This window comes from Falco peregrinus, chromosome 12 (assembly GCF_023634155.1).
Source record: "Falco peregrinus isolate bFalPer1 chromosome 12, bFalPer1.pri, whole genome shotgun sequence".
Classification (NCBI taxonomy): Eukaryota; Metazoa; Chordata; class Aves; order Falconiformes; family Falconidae; genus Falco; species Falco peregrinus.
Genome location: NC_073732.1, coordinates 2,561,399 through 2,583,177, shown reverse-complemented (window position 1 = coordinate 2,583,177; position 21,779 = coordinate 2,561,399). Strand labels below are relative to the sequence as shown.

At 43.2% G+C, this 21,779-nt stretch overlaps 1 protein-coding gene and 1 long non-coding RNA gene across 6 annotated transcripts in view; both read left to right on the top strand.

The window, feature by feature from the left end:
- Positions 1-96: 96 nt before the first annotated feature.
- LOC114013134 (uncharacterized) lies at positions 97-1,259 on the top strand. Its single transcript, XR_003555997.2, has 2 exons — positions 97-228; positions 1,139-1,259. It is a non-coding gene; the product is annotated as an uncharacterized LOC114013134 (long non-coding RNA).
- Positions 1,260-5,593: 4,334 nt separating this feature from the next.
- MAP3K13 (mitogen-activated protein kinase kinase kinase 13) overlaps positions 5,594-21,779 on the top strand; it is an 80,019-nt gene continuing 63,833 nt past the window's right edge. For 2 of the 5 annotated variants that reach the window (XM_055817150.1, XM_055817153.1), the window contains exons 1-2: positions 5,594-5,668; positions 14,344-14,460. The gene's annotated coding sequence lies outside the window, so the exon portion shown is untranslated. Of the gene's footprint in view, positions 5,669-7,069; positions 7,280-8,515; positions 8,644-14,343; positions 14,461-21,779 lie in introns of those variants that run through there. The other 3 variants (XM_055817151.1, XM_013302187.3, XM_055817152.1) reach the window with 3 other exon arrangements.

Sequence of the window (21,779 nt, the reverse complement as noted above, 5' to 3'; positions counted from 1 at the left end):
GCGCCGCACGGCGGGTGCTGCCCGCGGCCTGGGGGCGGCGGCGCTGCCGGGGGCTGGAGTCAGGCAGCCGCCCGGGAGGGTGACGGGGCCGGGGCCGGGCGGCAGGCAGCGTGCCGTGCTCCGCTGCGGAGCTCTGCCAAGGGCTGGCCCTGCGGAGACCCTGCTCGAGGGTCTGAGGCCCGCGTGGTTTTGAAATTAACGCAGGGAAGGTAAAGAAGCGAGGATGTGGTGAGCTCTGCCACGTCTGTAAAATCCTACTTAGAACAATATTAATTTAAAAACCTAAAAGATATGGGGGTGTGAAAAAGTAGTTCCTAATATTACAAAAGCATCCTTCACACTAAAATGTAATTTAAGGGAGAGAGAAGGTTCCCTGGGTGTTGGAGAAGTGATGGCTTTGTACGTGGCTCTGTGGTGGCCGGTTGCCCAGCCCAGCCCCGGCACCGGGGCACACTGCGCTGTAACGGGGCCCAGCCCAGGCCTGGCAGAGTGACCCCCTGTGCGGGCCGAATCCTCCAGTAACTCCCACAGAAAAAATCTCAGCAACCGCAGGTGCTTCTCCCAGGTGTGGGTGTGTAATGAGGCCTGGCTTTCCCCGTGTGTTGTAGGGTGTTTGTTTAATCTATGGGGCGAGGTATATTTATTCTAATTAGCTTATTGTGGAATGTTAACTTTGCTTGAAATGGTTTCATATCTCTGTAACCTCTCTTTTATATCTCTTGGCCGCAAAAAGTCAGCCACTAGGCTGGCAGCTGCAGGTCCTTCCCCTGGTCTAGAACAGCTACAGATAATGTGAGAACTTGGTGTACGTGTACGGAAAGGTCCATATGAATATGTAGCCTTCGCTCACTGCAACCGCTGTCTTTCTTACCGCTGTTGTGGTAAATCGCTACAGCTCTTCTGTCATTTGTTACATAATGTAAAAAAACCCACCCAAAATGTACATTTTTACATAATGTAAAAAACCCCACCAAACCCCAGGGATATTTTCTGCAATTTGCTTGTAAAACTGTGTTTTGGGAGTTTATAAAAATGGTGCAAACTATGCCTTGGTGCGCTAACTGATCTGTTGCATTTTTATTAACCAGAATGAAACCAAAGATCACTCAGAGTTGTACTTTCTGTTTAAAATTTACAGGTCTCTTTTACTTGTCCTTTAATGATACTACTGCTATCATTGTGACAAGAACTTCTGAGCATGAATAAACACAGAAGAAAACAGTTCTCAGCAAAAGAAAGCTCACAGGAAAAAAAAGCAAGCTCTACAGAGTCATGGAAAGGCTCCAGTAAATGTTTAAGGTTTATTGATATAAGCCTTATGTTTGTCTTCTTTTCTCCCTAAAGATAAATAGAGTTTGGTCATGAGCAGAAGTGCATTTAAGTGTATACAGCAGAAGAAATTAAAGTCTCCAGAGCTTTGTTCTGTGCTGAGTTTACAAGGACCAAGTGCGATGGCCTGAGCATAAATGCAGCTCCCAGACCAATGGAGGAAAAGGAGTACATGGGCGTGGGCTCCAGGCTAGGCATCTTGCTGGTTTTTCCTCTCACAGCTTAGCTGTTTTCACAACAGTCTGATCCCAGGCAATGCAGCTCTGCGGTATCAGAGCTGATCTGAGCACAGGCAGCTGTGGGAGGGGGTGAAGGTTGCAGAGCCTGTTGGTGCACTTAACCTTGATAAAATGTAATCAACACGATCAAGTTTTTTTCTGTAAACTTTTGAGTATTTCACCAAAACCTTGTGCAGGTCTCCAGTGCTTCTATTTCTAAATCTATTTTGTGAGGAGCCGGGCTCTTCCCTGCACTGCCTGGCGGTTTATACTTGGATGAAAACAGCAGTTGACTATGAAACCGCAAGATATGGTGGTGGCTTTCTCTAGTCCTGGGCCGGCCAAAAGAAAAGATATCTTGCTATATAAAGAGAAATACTCTAACTGCGTATCTAAAATTGCTCACATCTTCATGCTCTGCTAGAGGACACCTCTACTCTTGTCTGCAGCAGCTGATGCCATTTCAGAAGTAGATGATGATTGTGGTAGAGGCTTAACTTTCTTACACAAAGTTGGAGTAGTAATGAAAAGCTTGCTTTCAACAGGACAAGGCAGGCAGTGAGGTAGGTTGTGGATATTCCTCTGGGGTTGTTAAGTTTTGTCATCCCTTTCATAACTGGTCTTTTCACTGCAGAGTCGAGGATAATGCTCAGAAAATATACCTGGTGCCCATTCCAGCTCTGGAAAAAGTATAGGCTTCTCCAAGTGGGAATATCAAAGCCTTAGAAACTCCATTACTAGAAGTGGAAATGAGGGATATTCACCAAAGGACAGATTTTAATAAATGTGAATGTTGTGCTTTGTCTTCCAACCCCTCAGAACATGCTGTGGTAAAAGAAAGAATCCTGCTTCTTCCTGAGCTGAAGCAGCACAAGTCTGTCAAGTCTCCAACAACCTCCTGGGATCATCAGCCTTGTTCAGAAAGTGCTGAATGATACAAACAATGCTTCATTTATAGGCGGCTCGGGTTAATTTTTATTCTACTATATCATTGCTGCAAGGTACTTCAGAAGATGCGGCTCTATTTGCTATAAACTTATTCACATGGAACAAAAGTTCCTGTAAAATGATTATTGACTAGTTGCCCAAAACATGTCTGTTTCTGACCCCAGAGGCATTTGAAAAGGAGGGTCTGCAGTGATATTCCAGTTGTAGGAGCAGTGTATTTCCACTGGGACTACCTCAGAGGAATATGGAAAGTCTAACTAGCTGTATTGTGCAATCTGAGCTGAGGTTCTGTGGTATATAACCTGTGGTCACAGTGCTGAGAGGGGGTAGGAGCTCTGAAAACTTACTTGTTCTTGACAGCAGCTGGTTTAAACAGCAGGCTTGAATTACACCCTGCTGTTGAAATGACAGCTTGGAGGGCCAGCTAAATTCACCAACTGTTTTCTGCTTTTCTTTTACAGCTGTGACCTTTTAAAAAATATATTTTTTTGCTTTAAAAAAGATTATTTGGTGTAAAAAGAGCTGTTGATATCCTCACCTTTATAATCTTTTGCCTGGTACACTGTTTTGTGATCCTAGCCAATACCCTCATCTGTAGTAAAACCCAATATTGGTAAACATCTGAACACAAAATAGTTTTCAAAGGTTCCTTTGGTTACACACACCCTTAGGTGACCTCCTCTGGTAACTCTAAGGTCCTTTTCCAAACTATCTCCAAAAACAGCCTTCCAGAGCTTTAGTGAGCTGGAGTTCAGCGCCTCAGGGCTAGTATGTAATCGCTCTTTGAAAGGCACAGCTGGAGCAAGTGTGGTAATTTATATACTATAAAAATAAAATTAAAAAATCCACACAACAAGGCTATGTGGGCTATGAAATTCTAGAGTTTAAATTTCTGCTGAAGAGCCTCAGCTCGTTTTAGCAAAGGAGGTTGTTTTAGTTTGAAGTGATAAAGACATACTTGAAAACTTGTCCTCCTTGCTGAGTAACTTTGAGGCTTGTTTTCCTTTAGCAAAAAAGATTTAAAATGTCTTAGAAACTTTGCCTCCTGTTCTGTCTTCTAGACCAAGGCTGGGCATAATTAAATGCCTAATTACATTTGTCACTTTAATATGTACTTAAAAACAGGGCTGTAGGTGGAGAGCGGTTTTATATCCAACACTGCACTCCCCCTCAGAAAGAAACAGCTAATTTTCTTTTAAAATGTATCAGTGCAGGTGTGGAGAGCCCGGCAGGTCTCTGAGCAGGACGACTCCTTGTCTTACTGAGGTTTTACTCTGCTCCTTGGCTTCTTGAAACCAAGAGTTACCTCTGTAAAACTCCCCACTGCATCTGTTATTTATATGTATAATTTTAACATCCAGACCTGCAAAGGCAAGGCTGTTGACAGTTTGCACACATAAAGCTGGTCTGACGTATTTGTGAGCAATGTACAAACCCACAGTATTTCCCATCCAGTGGGTTGCCGCTTCAGCATTTATTTCTGTCTGTACCACTCTGCGCATTTCAGATTTAAATTTACTTAAACAAAAATTACCATTTCAAATGGAAAATCTTGACTTCTCCCTGCCAGAACAAAGTATCTGCTGGTTATTTTTACCAGTGCAAGCCTATTTCATGATTTTTAAGCTCCGATGTTTGAGTGGTTTGAAAGCAACACCTCCTGGCAAGCCGTGGTATTGCTTGTGCAAGCAGAGGCCTTCCTCTTGGATTGATACTCCAGACAGCGCAGTCATTTGCAGCGATAGTCCCTCGCTCCTTAGCATGCAAATCTCAGTGTGATCGATGTGGCTGTTATGATTCCCACTGGGGGAGAAATAAATGTGGGAAGGGTGTTCCCGAAGTGTTTAAAATGACAGCAAACATAAGCACGTAGTGCTGTTGTACAGGTATTGCTGCCTTTGTTTTTTATACTATGTGTGCTTGTTTACAGTGAACAATATAACCAAAAGCAATGCAGGACTTTATAAAAAAAATTGTGAAGCCAGCAAACAAAGGATGCTGGCTACCATCCCCGTAAATGGTAACGTGGACATTAGTGTTCATCTTTGCCCTCTTAACTGATTCCCTTTGTATCCCAGCGTAAAACTGACTGGCAGAAAACAGGATTCAGAACAGTTTCAGAAACCTTCAGGAATGTTCACAGTATCCCATTCCCTTGGTGCTAATGCAATGTGGCTGTTCTTAGGAGCAAATGAATATACTACAAAAGACAGGGAAGCACCACAGAAAACTGCTAAAGAGCAAGGTTACAGTCCCCTTACAGCATTTACGTGTGGTTTGAGGTACTGTTGTGCGGCACCACTGTGAAACCATCCAGCATGCTGGAATAACTTGAGGGATCAGACACGAAGAATGCTAGGTAATTTATACAAAAGACTGAGATAGGATGCAAATGTTCATATAATTATGATGAATAAAAGCAACACAAGTCATTGCAGAAGGCCATTTCTTGGAGGAGACTAAGATTGTCAATAATGATGACAAGATACATATAATGCATAAAAGTTTCAGCTGTCTATTCCAGATCACTGGTTGTTGATGTACCATTAAGGAAACTTTTCTGTCGAGCAGTAAAGCATCTGTCAAAAGTTTGGCATCTTAATATCCAGTTCAGCCACGTAGCCTGCATCCTTGTATTTTGAGAACTGGCTGAAAAATTATCTGTTGGAGCTGGTATCCCTCAGTCTTCGAAAACATGGGAAACCTTCAGATGACAAGGAAAGCATTTCGCGGTCTGCCTGCTCTAACCGCACCCCCGACAGACCTGGTGCACTTCTACCCATGGCAGCCCAGCGGGTCACCGAACCTTGGCTCTGCCTGGCGGGGCCGGCCCGTTCTCCCGGAGCGCCGGCGCTCGGCAGCCCGCCCGGGGCTCTCCACACGCACCCGACTGAGCCCAGGGGGCCTCAGGCGGGGAGCGCCTCGGGCTGGCGCTCAGGGCTGGCACCGCAGGCCGTCAGCAGCCGCCTCACAACCGCCGCCCAATCGCCTCACGGCCACATCACAACCGCCGCCCAACCGCCTCACGGCCGCCGCCCAACCGCCGCCCGTGCGCCGCTGCGCCTGCGCGCCCGCTGGCCGCGCCGGGGCGGGGCGCGGCGCCGGAAGTGACGCGCAGAGGCGGGGCCGACGCTGAGCGGGGCGGTGCTGCCGGCGCCGGACGCGGTGCCCAGGTAACGCGGCGGGGCCGGCCGGGGCCCTCTCCCGGGCCCCTCCTGTCTTTCAGCGGCTGAGGCAGCGGGAGGGTGGGCGCGTGCAGGGCCGCCGTGCCGGGGGTTGCCCCGGAGGTGAACGGCTCCGCCGGCCCCTTAGCCTCCCTTTGGCCGCTGTGGGAGCGCTGGGCCCCGCGGAACGGCCGGCGGTTGTGGGTGCTCCCGGGTGGGCCCGGGCGCCAGGGGCACGGGGCGCGCCCCGGTGCTCCCCGGTGCCACTTCTGCTTTGCGGGGCCGAGTCGGGGGTTGTCCCCCCTGTTCGGAGCGCGTCCCTTCCGCGCTCGCGTATTTAAAACAACAAAAAGGAGGTTTTCCTATTAAAAAAAAAAAAGTTAGAATTGCAGCCGCCGCACTGAGCCCTCTGAAGAAGCGAGGTCTTGGTAATGCCTATTTTGAGGCAGATGAACAATCTCAGGGTATTATCTCCTCCTCTTCCCGGGAGGGAGGAAGCGTTTAAGTAAATCTCCAGACGGAATCCGAAGCAGATCGTTACTGGGTTAAGGCTCTGGCGTCTGTCGTAATCCTGTCCGTGCAAAACGTCCCAGAGGCTGTTAATAAAAAAAGAAAAAAAACTGCGCAAGCTTTATGGTTTTGTGCTCTGTTCCGTTTAAAAAAAAAAAAAAAAAAGGAAAAGGTGGTGTGGTAATTCCAATGCTGCTTTCATCTGGCAGAAGTTTGGAAGACTGAAGGGGATGGCTTTAGTGGGGACTTTGCTTGCACTATATCTGGTTTAGCCCAACAGAGTGAAAGAAGATGATAACTGGTCAGAAGTGAAGCACTTAAAACTGAGGGAAGACAGCATCTTACTTTCTTGTAGGGATAGGCAGCTCCCAGGGCAGAATCTAGTACTGCTCGGTAATTTGTGCTGAATGGGTGAGATAGGTATAAGTAATGCTTGCAGACATAATACAATGAAAATAAAACCTTTAGAGAAAACGGATAGGAACTTGTCGGCTTCCTTTCTCATTGGACCTTTGTGGCAGTTTTGTTGCTAGAAACTACTAAGACCTTGTTGTGGCTTAATTTGTAGTTGTTCTTCTTTGATCCTGTAGTTTTACTAGTTCAGAGAGAGACTGGTCTTGACGTGCTGATCTCATTCTCAAAGCAGAGTGAAAAAATAAGGATAAATACTTTATGCATCCATGCTGAGATGAATTTGAGTCCTGATCTGATTGCTCCAAGGAGGCATTTGAGATGTGAAAGTGTACATTTTTGTAGAAACTGTATCTATCAGTAAGCATGGAATTTCAAGAGAGCAGGTTTAAGATTATGTTACTGCTGAAAAGGGTGGCCCTGTGGGTTCTTTTCCAGCCCTCTGATTGTCTGTTTTCATTGCCTCTCGTGCAATGTGGTTTGTATAAGGTATAAGCGGTTGTGTGGTCGGCTGGATTCATCTGCCAAACCGACCAGCAGTTAGCACCATATAGAAAGTGAACTTATGGACCTGACTGTGTGTCTGTGCTAATGATATGTATGTAAGAGGGAGAGGCAGGTCTGCCCATTAGGCAGTATTATGGATCACATTCAGTTTAGCTGCTTGTGAATTCCCCGAGGCTGTGCTTCCCTGGACAGGTGAGCTGCCCTAGTGTTTGAGGTTTGGTTTTTTGGTGTGTTTTTTGTTGGTTTGGTGTTTTTTTTTTTAAGATGAAAGCTGTGCAATACTGTCTGTCTCCTTATTTCATGATGTGACTAATACTGTCAGCCCTGCCCCTCGCTCCCCCTTTCCCTTTTCTGAGTAGAAATATTTTTATTTTGTTTCCTAAAAAAAGTTCACTGTTGGGTGATGACCAGTCTGGTACATGTGAAGAGTTAGAAATGTAGAAATGGAGAATTTTTAGAAATTTACCTGTGGTGATTATCACCAATATCTCCACTGGAATCGTTGCTGAAACATGTTCAATTTTAGAGAACAAAAGCAGTTTCTGCTAAATGTAAAGATGGGAGTGCTAACAATACATGAAGAAATCATATTTAAACACAGAGAACAGGTGGATAAAGAATTGAAACAGATGAAACAAGAAATTTCTCTCAGTTGCTGAGTTTTGGTCTGAACTGTATTTTAACATCTGTTTTTGACATCAGAAAGATCTCTGTCCAAAAAGATGATAAAAGATGAGACTATTAGCAAAATTTTTCATCAGTGGAATCCAAATAATTTTCTGGGGATGTAAACAGTCTGGTTAGCTTCACTAAGGCTAAGACCAATTGACCTGAAAAAAAAAGGTGTCTTTTGTTTATTGTACTATTTTAAAGGCTACGTTAGTACAGCAGCTCATAGATTTTATTAAGATATTTAGTGGAGAATAAATACTTCTTGTAATGTCCAAGAGTTTTATATAAGCCTTTGTGACATAATTTAATGTCTTCATTGTAATGTTAAAATACTGCTTCTTGAAAAAGTGCTGAATTTCCAGAACTTGTTGTGGTTCAGTTTTACATTATTTTTGCACTGTGGCTCCTGCCCCTGCCTTGAACCTGTTCTGTCACATACACATCATACTGTTTAGATTTCCTTTCACAGAAATGCTTTAAGTCCCTTATTAAAATTATTAAAGCTGAATCTAACTGCTGTCCTTGTAGAATTTATCTTTACAACTTCTCATAAAGAAGATAAATTGCCCTTTATTCTTCTTTGTTCGGAAAGATAGCGTAAGATTTAATAAGTTACTATATCAAATACTCTAGGTGTGTCTCAACAGTACAGTGCTTAAGTTAAATATTGACTTGCTGTATAGGACTTTGGTCTTGTGTAACCCTTGCTGAAGCTGCAGCCAGGAGAAAGGTATTATTGCTGAGATAATAACAACTTAAAATTTCCCCCTGCCAAACTCAAGCCAGTCTAGCTGTGCACAGAAGCAGCTACTGGTGGCAGAGGAGGCTCAGCAACCTTCCTGTTGTATACTCATGCTCAGTGTTGGTAGTCTCTGCTGTATGATGTGAGTAGGTAATTAAACTTGTACCTGGGGGAGGTGACAGTACTTTTCTGTCTCTCACTAGATAATGAAGTGATGAGAATTTGAGGTCTCATCATTGATGCCAAGTCTGGTGGTCCTTTCTAATCTTGCTTTTATTTATGCTTAAACATACCTTTAGCTGGAAGAAATTTTGTGTGTCAGGCCGTCTCCTTTCTGTGATGCTGCCTCCCAGTATAGAAGGCTCTTTGTGTTTTACATACAGATTCCCTTGAAAAAATAAACATTTCTTATTCTTGCAAAGGGTTGCTTTCAGATATGAACTAAGTGTAACTGGTTCAGTATTTTCAGCCTGCTCTGTGCCTTTTTCCTTGCTGTTGCGGGCTTTCTTATAAAGGGCTAAAGTCTGATTGCCAAACTTTATCAAAAATAGAATTCCTCTGGAACTGACAAGATAAATTTTGTCCCTCAGTGATGTAGCATGTATCGTTCTCGAATGCTTTGCTGTGGGGAGCTCAGCATGCAACACAGCCGTACATGAAAGAAAACTAATTTTTCTCTACCTAAGAGGCTTTGTAGGAGGGAGGCATCTTAGGTTTTTTTATTTGCCAGTGGGGAATAGGAGTTTCAAAGTAACGAGGAGGTTGTGAGCAACAAAAAGAGCCAGTCATCTATGATGCTTTAGGTGAAGGAATTTCTGCATCTTTTAATAATAAGGCATTTTGAGCTGTTTATATGTGAGTGGAGGAATAAGTTATTTTGGATCCTTGGTAAGCCTGGTTTCCTGTCAGAATCTAGTTCTGGGAAGATTTTTCTCCTGTATTACTGGAAGAAAGTTGGGTTATGTCATGTGTCAGCATTGTTTGCTATAAACTGAGGCTTTAATGGAAGAAACATTTTGTTTTCAATGTAGGATTGGGTTGATAGATCCTGCCCTTTTACTTACTTTAAACCTCTTCCCTAAATGTGATGGGCATGAATTGCTCCTTGTTCACTCTCTGGATATTCTGGAACATGTGTTTATAGAGTGTCTGTGAAGAGCCCATGGAGTAAAAGGGGATTCAGGCTTTTACCATTCCCATCAATTTTTTCCACTTTGTGAATTTAATGTTCTGATATGATTCCTTTTCAGGTGTATTTCAAAGATGCATGAATGTTTGGTGTGACAGGTCAAGATTCAGGCTGAACTCCAGATGGTGGTCAGAGGATTACTTTGAGAGCTAATTATGAGTGTTCTTTGTATAAGTCTGAATAGTTACATGACAAAAATGTTTCTTTAATGATTCATTGGGCAATTTAGTGGGGAAAAAAACACCCAAATTTTTAACTTCCTGATGAAGCGTGTTTTTTTCCCTTAGCCCACCTGGCTCGTATTGAACTGTACCCCAGCACTTGCAGGCTGTTTTAATGGATGTTAGTTTGCTGACTCTGAAAATGAGATCTATGATATCTTTCAAGTCCGGATATCTTATTCTCTCTGCATGTGTGGCCTACATTTCTCCTTGCATCCATCTACTGAGTGAGTGTACTGCTATGGTACGAGCTGCAAACAAAGACCGCTGCCTGTGGTTTATCCAGGCGTAGACTCCGTTGAATTAGTGAATACTATTTTTGGAGTTCCCTGGGGGAGAGGGTGGTCAGCCTTTCTAACCTCGAAGCCGAGCAGAGGGGAGTGTAGCAATGCCAGCTTTAGTGTCACTGTGCTCCGTCAGCTGTCGGTGGTGCTTCTGTCAGAGAGGATCCTGTCTTCTGCAAAGGGGTGTTAGCAGTGTCATCCAGCAGCAAGTTGGTGAGAAAACATTCATTTTACTCTGTTGGTTTGTTATTGCCAGGAAACACCTTGCTGCATTTCAGAGACTCCTGAGTTATGACTGCTCCTGTCTTAGCCTAACAGATTTGCCCTCTTGACTCGTGGATAAAGGTCAATGCCCCTGACACCCGCAGCTCCCGATCACTGTGCCAGCCTGTCTTGTCAGGTTGCATTGTCACTGTCTTATTTAGTGTCTGGTGCTGTGGCCGCTACAGTTTTGGCCTTTGCTCTGTGGCAGGACAGCTTAGTGCTAAAGGGGATGAAGTTTCCTCTCAGTTACGTCCCTCCCTGTTTCTGGACTATTTGTGTATCCCTTGAAGAGCAGTTTCCCACTGGTGGTGTGTGTCCAGTGCTTCTGCTGGCTTCAGAGCAGCCAAGGACCTGAATGTTGCTGGAGGTGGAGAAAACATAGTACTGGGGTCTCATGCTGGTTGTGCCATGGACCTCAGCAGGCAGCAGATAGATTTCTGAGTTTTCCTTAATATCATTTGTTTTCTACCTGTTTTCCTGATAGCAACCTGAATGCTACAGTTTGCGGTGTTGCTCGGTGGCATTAGGACACCCCTTTGGGAATGTTTAAAAGTTGCTTTAGTCGCAGGGTTGCTGAGAGGACTTCCCTCTCTTCGTACCTCCCTCAGTGAAGGTTAGTATATCATATAGGTGACAGAGTACTTGGACCTTCCTGTTTTAGATACAAATAGAGCACTCTTTTAATGGGTTGTTTACATTCCTCAAGGTGCAGTGTCCTGTAGTTTCGATGTACATGCCTGTCTGTAAGGGGAAGAAATACTGGTGCTGGTTCACTGATCTGATGTGCTCCTGTGATTGGAGACTCTCCCTGCAGTCTGGTGGGCAGAAGATTGTGCAAAGGTGCTGGCTGTAAGCTACAAGTAGTATTTTTGTGTTCAGTCATCCATTGCCTGTTTCTGGGGACAAGAGCTCTCTGAGGAGAGATAATCTGAACTGTTGATGTGTGCTGTTTAGTGCAGTCAAGTTCAGGAGCAACGTAACCTGACTAGGTAGGCAGTCAACTGTGGAGGTATCTGTATTGAAGCCTCCTAGCACTTGGAGTCATGGAGAGTGTTTGCAGAATCATTTTTTCCCCAGTGTCTAGGGCTAGAAAGTACAAGTTGCAACAGAAAGAGTCATCGTGATGTCCCTAAGAGATGAAAGGATTTGTTGGGTTTTCCTTTGTCAGGGAACAGTTGACCTTGGGACCAGTGCCTTGAGACTGCTGGTGAGCTGGCTGCTTTCCTATGGTTCTGAACACGCTGAAGCAGCAAAGATCATTCCCTAGACTCTGAGTGTGATATTTGGTCAGTGTCCTCGTCAGAAACCGGATTACCTTGAAGTCAATCTCTTTGACTTAATTTCCAAGCGGAACTGTCAGTTCTCTTCCAAAAAATTCTAAATCTAAGCCTAGGTTTCCTGATTCATGAAGTGGGAGGTTATTGTATGTCTAACCCCAAACTGGCTGCTGCTCAGGGTTCTGCAGCATGTGATGCCTGGTGTGGCATCGGATGATGGATGGGTGGTTTGTTGATTCCCTCCTGGCCAACTTGAACTTTCTGCCTATTTTGTGGGTCACTCATATGGTTGCAGGGCCCAAAGAAAACCCTGAGTTCAGATTTGTGTCGCATTGCATGGGCTGGGTACTGGGTAGTTCTTGACACTTAAAACAGCCCACTCTTCTCCAGTACACGGCTGTCATCAGTACCAGGAAAGATGATAGTAAAGAACCTGCTCAGCAAAATGGCCAGTTTCCCCTTTTTGTGCTCAGTGAGTTCAGTGGTTTTTTTGGAGGTTGCAGTACTTCGTACTAATTAATTTCTCTTATTTTCTGGTAGGTCATGCTTTTTCCAGGTCGCTCCCTAAGATTTCATTTCAATCTTTTTTCTGAAACCATGCATCTCCGAGGCAGAGGTGCTATACCACACTTGTGTGTTGAGAGAAGACTTTTATTTAATAATTAGAATTATGCAAAAGTTAAAGTTATTAAATCTTCCAGGTGTCTTTTGAAGCTACTACTGAGAGAGCAAAGGCTATTGCCAGAGTCGCTTGAAGGTGCATTAGACTCTTAGGAGCTTGTTTATGCTTTGTGTGATGAGACATATTCCTTGTCCTCCTTTCCCCCTGGGCTGGCTCAGATTATGCTGGTAGTATTTAGTGAAGAACACTTCCAAGTCTGATGTCACTCTACAGCAAAAACCTGGAGGTTTGTTGAGATACACACCAAGCACTGGGACTTTGCAGAGTCATCCAGGAATGAAACTGCATTTTGTGGAGCAAAATGTACTGAGATTGCCATTTGCATGGAGGACTCCGACACTTGTTTTTAGATAGCTGTGAAAGAATAGCTCCAAGCAGAGCTCTGCAAACACGTTGTACATGTGCGAAGTTGCCTGAAGTTACAGGAGAGCTGCTTTTAAGTGGCTGGTTTTCTTTAATCTGTATTGTTTGTATGACACTCCTCCTCCTCTCTTTGTAGTTCTTCCAAACTCCAGCAGGAAGTTGAGAAGAACTGTGAGTTTGGGATATATCCAGAACCTCTATACCTGTGAGCCTGTGGAGAGGTGTGGGACTTGCCCTGCAGATATGGCCAAATGGGAAAAAAAAATCTTGGGGAGACTATTCATCTGGAGCAATAAAGTGTGAAAGTGAAAATAGGTAGTACGTACTGAGCTGTAGTTATTGGGAAGTAGGTGTCTTTTCCTAGACTTCCTGGCTAGTGGGAACCTTGAGAGTGTGACCTGAGTAGTCTGAAAGAGATGGAGGGTTTCACTGCCTTGAGTAGCGTTGTGACTTTTTCACGGACACCCAAAAGGACAGAATATTGATAACAGAACTGCGGGATATGCTGTGTTGAAATTTTATCTGCCTAAGTAGCTGCTAGTCCAATTCCATTAATGTTTGCATATTTAATAAACTTTTAATGCTGGATTTTAATGAGTTGGCAGTTATCTCTGAACATCCAGCAGCAGCAGTCACAGAGTGTAGGTGGCTCTCAAATGCAGATTTCTCTCACTTAGGAGGCATGTGGCCTTTCCTTGGGCAGTCAGCATTTGCCAGGCTGTAGCATGCTTTGATTCAGTTTGTACTGATGTACATCAATAATGAACTGTTAATTTGGATGGAGCCCTAGGGTTAAGTTTTTCAGGGGAGAAATCTTTAAAAAGCTGGATATAAGAGGACACAACCTTGGTTAATCTCATAAAACACTATTTATCTACTTGGGATGATTCTTGCTACTGATCTAATTATTTTGGCTGCAAAATGGGCCTCCTAGGGAATTTATTTCTAATGTGGCATTTGCTCATTTACAATCCCAGTGCTTTTGCTTTCCCTTTTCAGCCTTAGTTTCCAAACATATATCAAATTTCTCACAATCCCAAGCAGACTAAGAAGTGCCCTGGTTGTGCTGCACAGTCGGAACCCAGTGTCTCTAATGAAGTTAAGGAAGCTAATCTATTATCGAGGGTAACCTTGCTAAAATTCAGCAGAAAAGTTCAGTATTCGTGCTCTTGAGATAAACCTAAGTGAGTGAATATCTGTTGGTATGTAAAATGTAGCATGCAAGGTGAAAAGGGACTTTTGATAACACGGTGTAATTCTCACTTCTGGCACCAGTATGACTAAATAATTCACTTCCCCACTCCCAATCTTTAGGATAAAGTCTCAGTATGCTACTGTAATATAGATGCTCGATGTATAAGCTGTGAGGGTTGCAGGGGTAAAGAGTGGAGCCCTTACTGCTGCCTTTGAGATAAGACATAGGAACAGTGACTGGACCCATCAGATAGGTTTCAGGTGACCTTTCAGTGTGCCTCGTTAAAAGTCGGAAAAATGTTTATGTAACATACTATCTTTATCTGAGAACGCTGTATTTTAAATTGAAGTTCTTTTCGTATCTCCAGAATACCAGTTTCTGAGGGGAAGAGCAAAGAGAGTAAACGACAAAAACTGATGGACCACTACATCTTCCAAAATGAGCCTCTTCACACTTTTCCACTGGAAACTAGCATGTCTTGAAGGTGAGTAGGTTTTGTATGTGACAGATGAGCTGCCCCATGTCCTGGGCCTTGACCATCAGTCTTCCCAAAGATAGATCTGTCCTCATTTCAGCTTAATGTGCAACTGCTTTTCTGGGCTGGCACAGCCCATAGAAGCATGCTTGTGAAAATGTGTATTTTATAATTGGGAGAAATATGTAGGAATTAAGTGGTATTTTCCACCATATCAATTAATTATCATTAATTTGGAAGCTCTTGAAAAAGAAAGAGTGCTTGGGGAAAGAGGTGAGCCATTGGGAACATGGATATTTTTTGGTGAGTGGAAGAAATGAAGGTGTTTTATTTTGAGGATGAGAGTTAAGTTTGTAAGACAAACCTGTGTTTAGTTTGTGAACGTATTAAATTAGGGCATTTTCAAGTTCTGTTCCAGTCATACCTCAGATGGTATCACCAGTGTTCAGAGTAGCTGAGAAGAAGAGTGCTTGCTGTCGAAGATGGTAAATTAATTTCCCCAAAGTAAAGAACATAATGCTTGAATAAAATTAAATCAAAATTATATTTTGTAGAGTTTGTGTTATCTTTTATGTTATTTTTGTACTCAAGCCCCTTAGGGCTGTAGGCAGTGACTGTACAGTATTGCTTTTAAATCCTTTAATAACAGAAATCAAAATGGGAAATGTCATGTAAGTTCTGGACTCAACATTGAAATAAAACCAGGATTTCTGAGACCAACAGTTAAGGTTTAAAATATCTTGGTTTAGACTTTACTGTCACTTTAATAAATAACATGTGAAAGAAAGCCACGAGCCTATGTAAGCCAAAGTTTGCCTGCTCAGCAACATTAATTCTGATTTTTAATTAGGCTAATAAATTTGCTTTTCTGTTGGTTACTTTATGGATAATTAATTTTTTTTTTTTTTTTGGTATGAGCAACCTAGCATCTACAAACTCGAAGTTAATAGTGGAGTGTACGTGGTGAAAAATAGGGCTAGGTGGTTGTTAACTGTCATTTTGTCTGCACAGAAATTGCTCTAAAATGTTCAGCATTGGAGTCAGAGGCCCCTTGTGTGTAAATGCTTTTTGGTGTGAGGAAAAAGGCCTGGTAGAAATTCAGCCTGTGCTGAGCTTGGTTTTCCTGTGTTTTTGCAAACTGGAAACTGTGTCTCATTATCCATGTGAGTTTCTTAAATACTTGTATATGTGGTAGTGCTGATGAGCCTCCCAGGAGTGTATTACTTGACACAGGCACAAGAGGCTGCAGTGTCAGGGAACCTTACTACTTCAGGAGAAAAAGACTTTTAGCTAGAGAGAGAATACTGTTCACATTCCTTTGTGCTATTTGGTTTCTGATATAATCTGCACAATTCTGCATAAAAGGATGGAAACCTGAAACCCCCAAACTAAAATGTGTTACCAAGTTCTGAAAGGTTTCCTTGTTTGCAAGCGTCCTCCTCAGGCTCAATAAGAGCTGTGGAATGTTTTGCAAACATGCATGAGCAACTTCATTTCTATACATTAGAGCCATGGGACTTTGTATGGAAATTAGCCCTGGAAGAAAGTGATTTGCAATACTGGCTCCATATTCCGGAATCACAGCTTTGTTTCTGATTTGTTTTTCATTAATTGTAACTGTTACCCTGGATGTTCCTTATACCTATGTGTGGGGAAGAGTAATACTGAAGTGCTCAGAAGTACAAACTGAGGTCAGCCGAATATTTTTTTTTTGGTGAGCTCTGACAACTGGATTTTGAGTTTCTGTTGCTTTATGTAATTAGACACTACATAACTTCCAGGAGAAATCCTGGAAGACTTTAAATAGGAAGTTGCTACTGATGTTTCACACTTTCTACCTAATAATGTGGAAGCTAATATAATACTACAGAAAAGTAGGATGTGTTCCAAGACACATAAGTCGAGTGTTTTCCATGTATATGGAAAAATCAGCATTTTTTTTCGACACTGTGTTTGTAGCCTAAACGTTCAAAACATGCTCTTAGATCTTGGAGTGCCACAGTTTCTTCTACATCATGCTTTCCTTGTACATGAAGAGGCTGTGAATGGTTATGTATTTGTATAATGATCTTCAGTTGTTCTTTCGGGGAAGGATATTTTAAGTGCAGTCTATGCATTCTGCACAATTAACTATCTGTATATTAATCTCCAATATTAAAAAGTTCTTGTGATGTTTGAGTGATCGTATAAGTCCGTAGTTAAACCACGTGCTGTTCATGTGTGGATGAAGAATGTTGTTTTGAAGGTAAAGATGTTATCTGTGAACCCTTTTGCCAAAAAAATCTGGGAAACTAGGGAATCTTACTTCAAAATATTTATTCTGGTGTAGTCTGTGTTTTTCTGTTCATGTGGATGAACAGAAATACCTCGTCTTGCTCTTGCGCCGACCTTTTTCTTTTGCTTTCACACTTTGTGAAAAGTACAACTGCAATCTGTGGAGAAAGGTTGTGCAGCAGGGTAAAGGAAGAGGGAGAGTGAAAAGAGGGTATTTTGCTGCTATAAAGCTCCTTTGTTCTCTGAGGTCAGGAAGAGCTGAGCGCCCCGTAGTTTCATAAGCTTTTCTGTTACCTGCTCACATACTGGTCAGTAAGCATAAATGGGTGGATCCTCCTCTGTATGAGTCATAAAGTAAATATCAGGCAGTGCTGGTATTCCTGATACTGGCTGCTCTGAGTACTTGCTCCAGTTTCTTGCTTATTGTTGACTTGCTAATTTCTCAGCTGCTATCACAACCCTAGCAGATTTTGTCAGCACAGGGTCTTCTCACAGTGTGCAGTCGTAGAGAGACACCTCCATTGGACCTAGTAGCTGTTCCAGCCTAGTTAGAGGATGTATTTTCAACGGTAGCGGGAAAATATTTGGAGATGTTTCCAGTAAAACAGTTGGTACTGATTCCTGGCTCAAAGCCTCCTCTTGATCAGAGGCAGCATCGTGGTTTGCCAGATGGCCTGCAAGCTGGATCTGGTGCCTGCTCTGACTGCATCCCTCCTGCAGGCCAGGGCACCAGGGGAAGTGCATCTCTGGCCTCCCATGGGAGCACCAGAGCACGCTGTGTTCAGAGCTGTTACTAGAGCAGGAGGTTTCAGCAGTTCATTCGTGCTTGACTGCCTTTAGGGACAGCTGGCGGCTGCAGATAGGCTTTGGGACTGGAGGTCTGTGAGCAGCTTCTCCGGCACCTGCTGCAGCCAAAGGGTGGCTGAGTAATGATGATATATATATGTTCTTCTCCTTGAAGAGGAGATTTGCAGCTTACGTGGGGCAGCAGGGCACTGCAAGTGTTTGTGCTCATTGGGAAGCCCTGCTAGGAAGAGAATAGGGCATGTTTATCCACTGGCACACGCAGGTACCACAACACTGGCTTCCAGTGTGCACACATTCAGATACTGGACAACTGCTGGGTTTTGCCAAGGCTGTGGATTTGTGTCCATTTTTCATGTGGATTAGGCTGTAGCAGACTTCTATCCAAAGTGTAAAACCTTGAATAGGGGCCCCTGTTAGCTTCTCTCTCTTGCCTGTCTGCCCCTGCTATGTCATCACTTGGGGCCTTAGGGGATTTGAAAGTGCCTCTGTGTTTCTGGGTTAAATTTTTGTCTCATTGGGAGAAAAATTTGCTACCAATTTACCCCGAATTTTTACTAAATATGGACAGTTTGAACCTTGGGCAAAGACTCACAAACTGGATGATGCCACCCAGCCAGAATCAGTTGCCATCCTTACTTTCTTTGGGAGAGGGAATGTTTCTGGTGCTGGATGGCTGAGACCACTTTGGGGGAGTTGTCCAGACCATTAGAGACTAGAGCTGTGGAAGAGAACTGGGTAAACTTCTACGTACTCCTTTGCTGTTACTGTCTTCAGGGCATTGCTTATATCCATCTGCCAAGGGAAGCTCTTCCAGCCATCTCTAGAGGTGCTTACAGAAGTCCAGATAATCATGGGGTTCTATCTTTTTTTTTTTTTTCTTTTTTTTTTTTTCTGGAGATCTTGAGGGTTTCATGTTGTAAACTGAAAGCACAATAGATGCAACTCAGTTGTGGTACAACTAGTGTAATCAGCCTGAGATGCTCCAGGTTTCCTAGAGGAAGATCCATCAGATTCATCCCCCCATTGAATTTATAGCTGTTGTCAATGTTACAGCGATGGGTTTGGCAGCTTGGTTGCCAGATACATGTAGGCTTTTTTAGATGTTTCATTTGCTGTGTTGGGAACCATTTGTTTTGCTTCAACTGGATGTGAAATATTACCACTGTGGACTGATGGGATTCACTTAAAGGCAAAGCAGGCTGTACAGTCAGTATCAGCCTGAGGCTTGCTGGTCTTAGAGTTGTTTTACGCAGCCACTGCACTGGAACTAACTTTCCATGAACAAAACTTCAGGAGTTTCTGATCTGGGACCTTACTGTGCCAGGAGGAGTCTGCAGCCCAGATGAGTTAGAGAATAAGTGTCCAGGCTGAAAGCCACTGCGCACTTCTCTTTTATTAAGACCTGTTACTAAGACCATCATTTTTGCAAAGCACAGCATGTTAAGCTGTCATTTAGTTAAGGGAATAAACTGTAAAAACCTTCAATCACATTGGAGGGGAAAAGGAGGTAACACTTCAGATTCCTGTGGTGTTTTTTCCAACTTTTTGAGCAAAACAGTTCTATTTTTATAGTATATTTTTCCTACATTTAAATATTGTGTAATGTATTTTTAAATTTTTTTAATTAAATTATGATCATGTGTAACGATTAGATAATGATTAGATACTGATTAGTATGAAAGAGGTGCAGCATTGAATTAATTGTAAATTTGCCTGGTAGCATCACTTGTCTGTATGTTGCCTTATCAAATCAGATACTGTTTCTCAAGCACGTTGCACCTGCTATCTTGAAAGAAACTCAATTACATTTCTATTACAGTAACATTTGCTCAGTGCTCCAAGTAAAGGAGAAGTTTAGTGTTACCGGTGAGGTGCACAGTAAACTTTTGCTTCGTTCATTTACCACTTGACTTGCTCTTCATTCTCTGATGCATCAGTATTGCATTATCTGATATTTTGAAATAGCTGTCTTTGGAAAGGTGCTCAACTCTTGTGTTCTGTTATCTGTTACCACAATTTATTTTTCCTTGAAATCTAAACGCTGTCTTTGAGTCGATGCATCTTTTTAATCTCAAGCAAAGTGGAGCTCTAGTTTTATCTTTTCTGTTTACACAACCTTGATAAAACCAGCCAGGTTATGCTGGAGTCAATTTGATGATAATAAATTCCTTCTGTTCTTCCTTAAGCCAAGTGAAAATGAAATAAGCTAAATTTACTGGCTGTTCTTCATGCCTTTTTGTCCAGTGCAGAAGAAAATTAAGCTATTTTGACCTTTCTCTGACATGTGTAGTCAGTGAAGATGAGGGCAGAGAAAGGCTTTGTAAAAGTAAATGAAGTCGATATTGGTCTTTCTAAAATTGTTATTAATGCACTCCAGTATGTGCCAATTAAAGTCACGGCCTGTGAAGGCAAGTGCAGGCAATCTCCGCTGCTATTTCATCTGCGAACACGTTACATGGTTTCAGGTCTGTGTTCTGATCTTTGAAGCGCTCTGTCACAGAGTTTTGGAGGTGGTGGCTCTGAGCAGGTGCTGGACACCTTATGGTGAGCTCTGTACTGCCCTTCACCTAAAACGTGCTTGCACTGCCAGAAGGGCAGCTCTGCTGAGTCTGAACAGGGCTGGCTGGAATCAGGAGCACCGGGGGCTTGGGCATACCTCTGCCAGCGATATACATACATGGATCAAAAAAAGGCTTGCAACGAACTGGAGGGTTTCCAACTTTAAAACTGTGTATATGTTATGTCCCTTTTTGTAAGAGGATCATAATTCTTTGTGAAAGTGGAGAGAAATGATGTTTCCTGTAAACACTACTAGGCACAGTACTGCTGAGATTAAAAAAAAAAACAACCCAACCAAATAAAATAAAGCCAAAAAACCCCACCCAAAACCTAAACCCACTTGCTGATCCAGTGGCTGTACCAGTGTATTTTACTGCGGCAAGTGCACCAGTGTGTTTTGCTAATGGCCAGGGAGGCTGAGGAGAGGTTCAGTTGCCAGTCTTTCTCTGCGTTGGAGTTGTGCTGACCTGGTCTGTACTGCAGTAAGGGCTGCGAGTTCATTCTCCCAAAGGGGTCTTGTAGAGGAGATGGTGAGTAAGACAACTCACAGTGCTGGGCACTGTTTACTTAGTTCATGACAGGGGTCTGCATGCAAACTGAAGCCAGCTGCTGGCAGATAGCTAAAAGTGTTCTGGTCCTGTGCTGATGGTGGGGGAGTCTGGAGACACACGGACGGCATCAAATGGATTGTGCATTTGCATTGTCCAACGTAGCTGTAACTTGGGAAGTAAAAACTGAGTGTGCATAGTTTACCACCCAAAACCACCACACACTCTGCGTGCTGCTGCTTCGTATTTTTCTGTTGTATTTGAAGAACTGAGCTGTGTGCTTTTAAATTGGTTGTGTTTTCTCTTGAGTTGGCAGTTATTAAGGGGAAAGCTTCATGTTTGCTTGACAGAATGTTGCAGCAGTAGCAGAGGATGTTGTATTCTCAGTCTGTGTAATTTCAGGTCTAACAGAACTCCTGCTTACACTTTGGTACGTTCCTGCTTCTCCACTGTATATTTTCTAGGCAGCTGTGCTTGCACTAGCTGACTTATCTAAGAAGTGATTATACTGGTATCTCTATTTGCTCTGCCCTGTACTGATATCAGCCTTCAGCCCACGCGCTCAGTTTCCAGTGTCAGGATGGGCAAAGTGGAGACAGCAAAATGAGCTGGTGCTTAATTCCTTGCCTATGGATGTGGGAGTATTGTACACTGACAACCTCAACGGCATAACTTCGTGGTGGATTGTGGTGGGCTGTTTACACGTAGGTTCCGGGAAATTGAAACCAGCCCTGATTTTGCCTGATGGACGAGTTTCAAAACTTAGGTAATGTGACTTAAAGGACAGGCTTTTCTGGATGCACTTTTCTTCTAGAAATTAATCGTACATTTATCTAGCATGCCATCTCTTGCAGTTAAAATGATTGGCAGTTTATAGGAAATGCCATCTGAAAAATGCAAGGGATTAGCTTTCTCACAGTACATAAAAAAAAGCTTTGTTGTTTCTGCACCAGAAATGGCAAGGCTCTGTAATGGAGCTTGGAGGTATGCTACTGCAGGTTTTCATTTTGGTTTACCCCAGAAAGAGCTCATATCTTCAGAGGTACACATGCTGTAGTTTGAAAACTACTGCTCTGGACAAAATGGATGGAAACCCCCAACTTTTAATTACCTTGCTCTGAAAAATGGGGTTGTACAGAA